Source organism: Pinus tabuliformis, chromosome 2_2 (genome assembly GCF_031772625.1).
Source record: "Pinus tabuliformis cultivar Carrire ecotype Pingquan chromosome 2_2, CPIR1, whole genome shotgun sequence".
Taxonomy (NCBI): domain Eukaryota; kingdom Viridiplantae; phylum Streptophyta; class Pinopsida; order Pinales; family Pinaceae; genus Pinus; species Pinus tabuliformis.
The window spans coordinates 291,123,367-291,135,066 of record NC_142300.1 but is presented as its reverse complement, the minus strand read 5'-3'; positions in this window follow the sequence as shown (position 1 = coordinate 291,135,066).

Sequence of the window (11,700 nt, the reverse complement as noted above, 5' to 3'; positions counted from 1 at the left end):
ACCCTAGCTTTAAAATTATTTCCTACACACAAAATATTTCTGAGACAAGATCTTGCTCTCTAGGGCCTAGATCTGTCTCAAATCTTGAAAATACCAGATCAACACCTACAAAATGAAAAAACAAAAATACCCAGATCCCAATATATACAAAAAAACTAATGAAAACCCCAGAAACTAAAGTTAGAAAAATCTTCAGATATATAAAAAATATTTACAGATCTATCAGATCTGAAGAGTATGAGTCCAACTCCGCTCTCAGATCTGATGATCTAAGGGTATTCCTAGCCAGATCTATCAAAATTTCCACAAAATATTTTTTTTAAATGACTTTTCAGAGAGGTACTAACCCAAAAACATCATGCATCAAAAATTAATCGTTAGATAAATCCCGAAGCTTATATGAGGTAGGCTCTTCAAAAAATATGTGTTGAGAGTTCGCTGATCCAACCGAAGACTATCCCCAAACGCTCAATGCAAACCTGAGAGATCTTCTGTAAACACTAGATCAACCATCAAACCAAGTAGAGAATTAGAATAAAAATAAAATTATGAAGAAATAGAGACACTTGTTAATTCAATCAAAATTAAAAATGTTACCCTGGATCCAACAAACTGAGTAAGATCTCTGTATTCAAATTGTTCTAAGAGAGTTATTGATTGATAGTTTTCACATAATATTAAGCATAAATTAAAACAATGTTGCCATAGATTCATGAAGAGAAACACCACTGGAAATTAAAACCCCAAAGACTTGCATTTATTCCAAAAAATAGACAAGAGCGCTTGAGAGCTTAGTACACGATTCAAATATCGAATGAAAAATAGACCGACGCTGACCTCTAATTTATAAATAAATTCTCCAATGGCTAGTTCATTTGATCCCCGTCAAAGTAATCTCGACCGTTGAAAAATATTTTATTATCTTTTAATCTTGTTCGTCGAAATTATTTATTTTTTGAAGAATTTCAAATTTTTCATTTAATTCTTTTTTAAATAACTCGAAAATAATAATTTTGATATTGAGTTAATTACCTAACAAATTTGACTTTGACTTAACTACCAAGGTTCAAGGGTCCAAGATTTCTTAAAATTTTCAATATTCCCTTGGCCCGGGACCTTTAAAAAATTATATTTTTAAGACCCACAAATTTTGTCTTTGGAGAATTTAAGCTTACCTAGGAAATAAAATTAATTAAATTTATGGATTAAGATTTTTAATTTAATTTAGTCAGAAATTTAATTAATTGACTTACGAGGGATTAATTATTTTTCCAACCCTCTAATATTTAGCCACGGTGTCTAATTATGAGGGACCATGCACCAAATATTTTTTACATCAAGATTTTACATTTTAATACATGAAGGGGGGAAACTCATTCATTATAGATTGATCCAAATGGATCCTAGAACACTCTCTAAGTTTTCATGAACTCCTTAAAAATTATGCCAAAGATTAAAAATTCTTATAAAGATCAAGTTATCGAAGGGAATCCTCAGACAGTTGCAATGGTGATCAGCGCAGATCAACGAGGGTCGTCGATCTAGCGCGTAGAACGGTGAACCATGGTAATGCATGCTGACACCAACCAGCAAATGCAGGGACAAATTTAAGCAGCGGAGGTAGTTTCTGATATGCGATTAGCGACAAGTCGCTAATCGCATATCGTAGGGCAAACCTCTCAGTGAAGAGAAGCCCCAAGCACCCGGACCCGAAATAACTATAAAAGGCGGAAAATAATGTTTCGGTTCCATCGGAGCGGGATTTTACAAAACCGACAGAATATCGGAGGGGCTTCGAGAAGTAAGTGGTTTAGACCGAGTTCTGCCCGATACCACACAGCGATCGCCACGCGTCCCGGGGAAGAGAGAGAGAACCGCTCACATCGGATGGGTAAACATCATGTTACTTAGCCGCCCGATATGAACGATGACCGTCGGATCTGGGGCCCCTAGATCAACGACGGAGACGCGTTCCAATGGATGACCGGATTTGACAAGGTTATGAAGCGAGATCACATAGGATTTGAAGTCCGATATGGACGATGCGTTGGCAGAAGGTTGTGTTTCGCAAGCATTCTTGGAGTTAACAGAAGAAATGATCGTTTCAAATATGTCCAAGAGAACTGACACTCATCCGTTATGAAATAGGTGGCCACCTCCCTGTGAGGCGTTATAAATGACTGATTATGCAAGGCAGAGGGATTCAAACGGACAGAGGCAGGGGAACCGGAAAGCCGGGAAGCGGAAATGAACAATCGGGAAGTGGATCCGCTTTAAAGCCATAAACTGACAGAGAGAGAGGTGAGCAGTAAACGAAGAGCAGTAGGCAGTAAACCGAAAGCAGAGAGAAGAAGTTGAGCTGACCTACAGAAGAAAAGGCAGCATCGAGCCAGAGTTAAGACAGAGATAGAGAGAGTCAGAGAGTCTGTGCACTCCAGAGAAGGCTTGAGAGGTTCAAGCGCACTCCTCTGTAATGTCTGTCATGTATGAGTCTCAGATTGGGCTCATACTATTGTGACCAATAGAGGTCAAGAGTTCAGTGAGGGGAGTCTGTGTACTCCAAAGACTTGGGGAATCCAAGTACAGTCTTACTGATTTGTATCTGCTGAGTGAGATTCAAATTGAGCTCACTGTTGTAAAAACTCTGCTTTGAAAACATAATAGAGAGGCCACCATTGAAGGCTGGACTGGGAGATGTAGCCTAAGAGTATTAGGTGAACTCCTTATTAAACTTGTTATGTTTATATGTTTGCATGTTATGTTTTCTTTAAATGCTTCATTGCCTGTGTATTTCGCAATCTTATCGATCCGTTGCATAAAATAACATAGGCACATCCATGCACATGAGTATGTAATACCTTATTAATTGTCTTAGATCAATTCCAGATCAAGTCGTATCAGAGCTCTAGGTTGCTAAGGTTAGACAAGCTTGTGCTAGATTCTTTTTGTTGAATGCTAACTAGGACAAAGCTTAAATTAGGAGAAGGAGAGTTGGTTGAAGCTAACCCAGAAATTGGAAGAGTCTATCCTAGGAGGAAAATGTCAGAAGAAAGTCCCTTGGAATCAGACTCCTAGTTCATGGACAGTTTCATGATCATGAGAGCCATGGTAGAAAAAATGTATTGAGAATTTAAGAGAGGTAGAGGTGAAGAGTCATCAACCTCCAAATAAGATAAAGGAGTAGAAGAACCTCTTCTAGTTGCCCACCCAGCAGGCAAAGGAAAAGAAGAGAAGCCCTCTCCACCATCTCCCCCATCATTGCCTTCATCATCATCTTCTTCACACAAAGAAAGCCCTGAAAAGAAAAAGAAGAAACCTTCTTTGATTAAATTAGATGTGAAGTTTGATTTGCCAGTTTATGACGGAGAATTGAATGCAAAAAAGCTTGATAACTGGATTAGACGGATTGATGTATATTGCAGAGTGCAAAACATCGATTCAGAAAGGAGAAAGATTCAGCTAGCTAGCCTACGCCTTGGAGGCACCGCCCTGGTATGGTGGGAAGGCAAGACAGAAGTTGATTTAAAGAAGCATGGTAAAATTCTTTCTACCTGGAATGAATTTGTTTCTGCCATTAAAAAACAATTCTATCCACTAGCTTATATGCAGCAAGCTATGATGAGTTGGCAAACTCTTCGCCAATTGAAAGGACAAAGTGTACAAAGTTACACCCAAAAATTTAGAAAAAGAGCTTTGATTCTAGGCATTTCTTTAGACTCACCTGAACTTTGCTGAAGTATATAGGTGGTCTACATAATTATTTGAGACATACCTTTCTCATGTTTAATCCCACTAGCATAGATGAGGTATCTGTTCAAGCTACACATCTAGAGGCTAGAGGCAAGAATGTGAACCCAAAAGTTGGGGGATTATCAAAACCCACTGCAAACAATAACAAGGAAAAGAGAAAGCAGAAATGGAAAGAGAGGAAGACAAGTGATGTACAAAAAACCAAACCTTCATGCATTCACTGCAAGAAGGATGGTCATGATGATGAACACTGCTGGATTCTGCATCCGGAGCTGAAACCCAAGAAGTACGATGGCAAAAAGAAGAAGATTGTTGCAGCTATTCATAAGGATTTGGGGTTAGACTCAGGGGATAAAACAATAATCACAGCCACAAGTATAAAAGGTAAAAATTCTGAAGCATCTACTAGTAATTCTGCAGAATCTACTGATAATGAAGAAAATGAGAGGAAAAGACATGAGCTTTTTCATATTAGAGTTATTTCCAAGCACCAAAAGATTAATACTTTGTTTGATAGTGGCTCGCAAGTAAACTTAATTTCTGAAGCAACTGTAAAGAAACTGGGGTTACTAACCCCACCTCACAAGAAGCCATATCCATTGGGTTGGTTATGTGATAAAGCAAAGCTACAAGTGACTAAACAATGTAAACTTAGGTTTTCTTTTGGGTCAGCATTTGTAGATGAGGTTGAGTTAGATATTGTTCCCTTGGACATATGTGGAATTGTTTTAGGAAGTCCTTACTTGTATGATAGAAAAACCATTTTCTATAGAGCTTAAAACAAGTATCAACTCGTTAAAGATGGAATTGAATATATTGTAAGAGCTTATAACTTACGAATAATTATACTCTCATAAACTCAAGGCAGATGAAAAAAATTGTAAATTCATGCAAACAACTTTTACTGATGGTTGTAAAGGAAAAGAAACCTGATAAAACCAATGTATTTGAAAGTTGTAATGCTAAACAGCAAGTTGATTTAGAAAAAGTTGTTTCAAAATATGATATGCTATTTCAAGAACCTAAAGGTCTACCACCCAAAAAGAAAATAGTACATGATATTAATTTACAGCAAGATGCAGCCCACGGGGCTTTGGATTGATGGTGAATGGGTGCATTGTTAAGGCACTCCTTGCGATAGGTCACCGGTTCAAATCCCCCGTGGGTACTTAGGTTAGTCTTAACTTAGAAAAAAAAAATTACAGCAAGATGCTCAATTGCCTATCATCGGAATGTACAGGTTGTCTGCTTTAGAGAATGCAAAAATCAAGAAGCACGTACAGGAGCTACTCGAGAAAGGGTTTATAAGACCTAGCACATCGCCATGTGGGTCTCCAATTGTCTTGGTGAGAAAGAAAGATGGCTCATGGAGAATGTGCATTGATTACCGAGCACTGAATAAGATAACCATAAAAAATCGCTATCCCCTTCCTCACATAGATGATCTATTAGATTAGTTCAAAGAAGTCATTTACTTTTCCAAGTTGTACTTGCATAGTGGCTACCATCAAGTTAGAGTCACAGAGCAAGATGCATGGAAGATTGCTTTCAAAACAAAACAGAGATTGTATGAGTGGTTAGTTATGTCTTTTGGCTTAACTAATGCTCCTGCCACTTTCATGAGAGTAATGAATGATGTACTCAGGGCTTTCATTGATGATTTTGTCATTGTATATCTAAATGACATTCTTGTATTTAGTAAAACATGGGAAGAACATTTAAAGCATGTAAAGCAAACTCTAGATGTTTTGAAAAGAGAAAATCTTTATGTTAAGCTATCAAAGTGTGAACTTGGCAAAACATCTTTGAATTATTTAGGTCATATTGTAGGGGGTGGTGAATTGAAGATAGATCCCTCTAAGGTTGCAGTCACTGTAAACTGGCCTAAACCCAAATCTGCTACAGAAGTTAGAAGCTTCCTAGGAGCAACACAATATTGGATAAAATTTATTGCTAACTTTTCCTTGATTGCAACGCCCTTACATGCTTTAACAGGATTGAACAATGTGTTTCAGTGGGGAGGCAAACAACAGAAAGCCTTCGACACCTTAAAAGAAAAGATTAGTACAACACTAGTACTAGCACTGCCCGGTCTTCAAAAACCCTTTGAGATTGAAACGGATGCCAATGATTATGCCATGGGAGCAGTGTGATGCAGCACGGTAAACCCATATGTTATCATTTTGAGACATTTAATTCTGCAGTGGTTAATTATCCCACATATGATAAAGAATTGTATGCATTAGTACAGAGTGTGAAAAAGTGGAAACATCATCTAATGGGCAAAGAAACAGTTATACATACTAATCATCAACCACTTCAATATTTACACTCACAAACTAAGTTGCAGCAATCAAGACACTATAGGTGGATGGGTTTTCCACAACAGTTTCATCTTGTCATCAGATATAAAAAGGGTATACACAATAAAGTTGCAGATATGTTGTCCAGACCAATCATAAATGCATCCACTAAAGCAAAATTCAGTATTGCATGAAAGCTACATTGAACAGTATGCTCAAGATATAGATTTGAAAGATGTATATGCAACTTTAAGTCATGGCAAACAAGTAGAAGAATTAGATTATCATGTTAAGGACCAACTCTTGTATCATTTTGGAAAGTTATGTATTCCTCAAACTGAAAGAGTAAAGATAATTCGAAAAGCACACACTTCTCTAATATCAGGTCACTTTGGTGTAAGTAAAACAGTTGCACAGCTGCAAAGATTTTGTTATTGGCCCAAAATGAATGAGACAGTTTCTAGATATATAAGAGGGTGTACCATGTGTGCTAAACGCAAGCCCAACAATAGAAAACTAGGCTTGTACACTCTACTACCAGTTCCTTCTCATCCTTGGGAAAGTATTTCCATGGACTTTGTTGGGGGATTGCATAAATCTAGAAAAGGTCATGACTACTTATATGTTATTGTGGATAGGTTCAGCAAAATGTGTATTTTAATACCTTGTAACAAACAGATTACAGCGGAACAAACAACGAAGTTGTTCTTTCAGCATGTATGGATTCATTTTGGATTACCAACTTCCATTGTATCTGATCGAGATTCCTGATTTGTTGGGAAGTTTTGGTCAAGTCTGTGGGAATTAATGGACACCAGACTGAAGAAGAGCACAACCTTTCATCCACAAACAGATGTCCAAACAGAGGTGGTCAACAGGACAGTGATCTAGTTGCTCAGATGATATTGCAGCAAGCATCCCAAGCTTTGGGATGAACATTTGTGTTATGTGCAACATGCTTACAACCGGGCTAAACATTCTTCTAAACAGAGATCTCCTTTTGAGACTTGTTTTGGTTTTATACCAAGGTCTCCCTTGGATTTTGTCTTTGGTAAAGACATAGCGGTTGATGGACACAGTGATGTAGACAAGGAAACCAAGTTCATTGAACAAATCCAAGAGATTCACCAGGCAATACAGGAACAACTGGAAAAGAGCCAAGCTAAGTATAAGGTAAGGCATGATAAGCATCGGATTGAGCATAGTTTCCAAGTTGGTGATCAAGTCTGGTTGTATATTAGCAAAGACAGAATGCAAGGTGAAGGTAAGAAGCTAAAGCCGATAAGGTATGGACCTTTCAAGATACTTGAGAAAATCGGTGAGAATGCTTTTCGTTTTGATTTTCCAGCTTACATGCACATCTATTCAGTAGTTAATGCAGAAAGCTTGAGACTATTTGAACCTTCATTGATTGAAGATCACAAAGAGCATAGTCAATTGCCTTCTATTGATGATCTGTTGCCTGAATATCTCAATGAATTGCAGGAAGATACAATTCTGGACAGGAAGGTGAGAACTACATGCAGAGGGGATATTGAGTACCTCAGGATTGAGCTCAAAGGTTCAAAACCAGGCAGTGCAAGATGAATGGAATTTGGGCAAGCTAGGAATCTATATCCTCACTTGATTAATGCTTAAAAACCAACTTTTGGTGGTCCAAAAGCTTTTTCAGTGGGAAGGCGTGATAAAAATGGATCCTAGAACACTCTCTAAGTTTTCATGAACTATTTAAAAATTATGCCAAAGATTAAAAAGTCTTATAAAGATCAAACTATCAGAGGGAATCCTCAGACAGTTGCAATGGCGATCAGCACGGATCAACGAGGGTCGTCGATTTAGCGTGCAAAGCGACGAACCATGGTAACACGCACTGACACCAACCAACAAATGCAGGGACAAATTTAAGCAACGGACGTAGTTTCTAATATGCGATTAGCAACAAGTTGTTAATCGCATATCGTAGGGCAAACCTCTCAGTGAAGAGAAGCCCCTAACGCTCAGACCTTATGTTAGGTCCCTATACTACTAGTGTAACCCCTTATTGTTATTAGTACAACCCCCTTATTATGTTGTTGTGCCCATGTAGTCCCCATATTGTTATGATTATGACCCATAGAAGCCCACTATTTATTATTGTTCCCTTACATTATTATTGTTATGTCGGCTCTGATTATATTATAACCCCTTAGACTCCTATATATAGAAAGGAGGTATTGTCATTTGTATCATCCAAGAATTGTTCATTTGTGTAATGTAAAGGAGGTTGCCCCCTCGAAGAGGCTGAATTCTAAGGTGTTCAACTATCTTTTCTATCTTTTTGTGAGCTGGTTTCATAACATTTGGTATCAGAGATTTGGATTCTAGGGTTTCACTGCTCTAAACAGGTCATCATAGCATTTGAGCTATAACTTTTTTTCTGCGACATTTCAGATGCAAAAAAAAAAACCCATTTGGGCCGAAATCATTTTGAACATCGAGTCCGGCTTTCAGAGCTTTTCGCACTATATTTGCGGAGATATGATTTGAGGAAGTTGGCCTTTTTGCAGACTCCCGAATTACATTCCAAACAGGTGACCTGGGGAAAATCGTCATAACTTTTGTTTTGAGCATCAGATTGAAATTTCGTAAGAAGTTACAAAAGGAGGACAGACTGTAGTTTCCTGTGTATAATTTTCAAATTCGAAGGTCAAAACAGTGACACGTGGCACTTCTTACAAGTTAGCTCTTTTGAAAAGGTATATAATCAGGTCATCTTGGGAGATTGTGCATAACTCTTCCTTGTAGAATCCAATTTTGATTAGACTGGGGGCATTAGTAAGAGGACATAGAGGGCTACTACAGATCGCAATTTCAGAGCTGGAAGAGCCGAAATTACAGAGTTATAGTCGTTCCAAGATCGAGCTCCTAAAATCAAGAAAAGAAAATATGAGGAAGTTTGCTGGCAAGGATCTGGTAAATTGGATACTACAGATGGAGCAATATTTCGATCTACATGAGGTGCAACTATTACAAAAAGGTACGTATTGCATCTTCATATTTAGAATCGGATCAATTTTTATGGTATAAAGGGTTTTGTTCTCGTAAAACACGTGTTACGTGATCATTTTCACAGAGGAAATGATAACACATTATGAGGATACAAAGAGAAACTCCTTCTTTAGCCAATTGATAAATCTCAAACAAAAGGGTTCAATGGAAGAGCACATTGAGGACTTTCAAAAATTGAATAGAAAGGTAAATTATATTCCAAAGAAGCAAAGGATTAATGTTTTCATATGGACTTTAAAGGATAACGTTCAACATGAGGTTCGTTTTTGGGAATCTGATTCATTGGAGGAGGCATTCGGGTTGGCAAGAAAAATTGAAAGCAAAATTATGGAAACAAGGAATCCCACCACTCATGACTATAATTATGAAAGTGTTTCTTCTCCTAGCCTTCCACAACCTACAAGGCCCACACCACAACAATTGGAAGAAAAAAGAGAAAAAGGGATTTGTTACAATTGTGATAGAAAATGCACTAAAGGTCATAAGTGTGCTGAGAAGAAATTATTTTACATAGAGTATGAAGAGGAGAAGAAAAGGATCAAGAAACATCTAAAGAAGAGAATTTATGCCAAGACCCAACCCCAGAGAAAGAAGAAATGAATCCAAACATATCTTGTAATGCATTGGCCGAAATTACCACTCCTCAAGCTATCAAGATAGAAGGACATATCAAGAAGAAAAATGTTCAAGAAGTGAAAGCTCACATCAAGCATCAAGAAATGAATCCGACCATATTTTGTAAAACATTGGAAGAAATTACCACTCCTCAAACTCTCAAGCTAAAAGGACATATCAAGAAGAAAAAGGTTCAAGAAGTGAAAGATCACATCGATAAAGAAGAAATAAATCCAACCATATCTTGTAATGCATTGGCTGGAATTACCACTCCTCAAACTATCAAGATAGAAGGGCATATCAAGAAGAAAAATGTTCAAGAAGTGAAAGATCACATCAAGCATCAAGAAATAATCCAACCATATCTTGTAAAGGACTGGAAGAAATTACCACTCCTCAAACTCTAAAGATAGAAGGACATATCAAGAAGAAAAGGGTTCAAGTAGTGAAAAATCACATCGAGCATCAACAACAAGTTCTCCAACTTTTAAAGGATAACACCACTTTGGTGTAGAATCGAAGGAAACAACGGGTAGATCAACATCACAGTGAAAAATGTTTTGATGTAGGTGATTGGGTATTTTTACAGCTACATCTCAAGCAAGCTATTTATGAGAAGGAAATGTTGGCAATACTACATAAGAAATGGCGACCTTACCCAATGGGAAGACACTTCAAGGTAAAAATGGATCATAATAGTCTTAAATACTTTTTAGAGCAAATATTATCTTTAGAAGAACAGAAAAAATGGGTCACAAATATGTTGGGTTATGACTTTGACATCATCTATAGAAAAGAGAAGCAAAATTTTGTTGCAGATGCACTCTCAAGAAAGAATGAGGATGTGGAAGCATTGTTGTGTGCTATTTCTATTATCCAACCAGATTAGATAAATGAAGCAAAGGATGAATGGAAGAAGGATGAAGAATGGCCACTCATTTAAAAGTTGCAGAAAATCCCAGTGCAAACAATATTGCTAGAACTTGATGAGGAAAGAAAAATCATATTGGAACCTGGAGCAGTCACAGAAACAAGAACCCGACAACTACGAAATCAATCAATTTCAAAGTATCTCATTAAGTGGAAGAACTTACCTTCTGAAGATTCCACATGGAAGGACAAGAATTTTATACAGAAGCATCAAGAACTACTAAAGCGTTGAGAGCAACACTTTTTGAAGGAGAGGGGCATGTTAGGTCCCTATACTATTAGTGTAACCCCTTATTGTTATTAGTACAACCCCCTTATTATGTTGTTGTGCCCATGTAGTCCCCATATTGTTATGATTATGCCCCATAGAAGCCCATTATTGTTATTATTGTGCCCTTACATTATTATTGTTATGTCAGCTCTGATTATATTATGACCCCTTAGACTCCTATATATAAAAAGGAGGTATGGTCATTTGTATAATCCAAGAATTGTTCATTTATGTAATGTAAAGGAGGTTGTCCCTCTCGAAGATGTTGAATTCTAAGGCATTCAACTATCTTTTCTATCTTTTTGTGAGCTGGTTTCATAACACCCGAAATAACTATAAAACGCGGAAAATAATGTTTCGGTTCCGTCGAAGCGGGATTCCACAAAATTGGCAGAATATCGGAGGGGCTTCGAGCAGTAAGCGGTTTAGGCTGAATTCCGCCCGATGCCACACAGCGATCGCCACGCGTCCCAGGGAAGAGAGGGAGAACCGCTCACATCGGACGGGTAAACATCATGTTACTTAGCCACCCGATATGAACGATGGCCATCGGATCTAGGGCCCCCAGATCAACGTCCGATGGATGATAGGATTTGACAAGGTTATGAAGCGAGATCACATAGGATTTGAAGTCCGATATGGACGATGCGTTGGCGAAAGGTCGTGTTTCGCGGGCATTCTTGGAGTTAACAGGAAAACGGTCGTTTCAAATATGTCCAAGAGAACTGACACTCATCCGTTATGAAATAGGTGGCCACCTCCCTGTGAGGTGTTATACAGTGA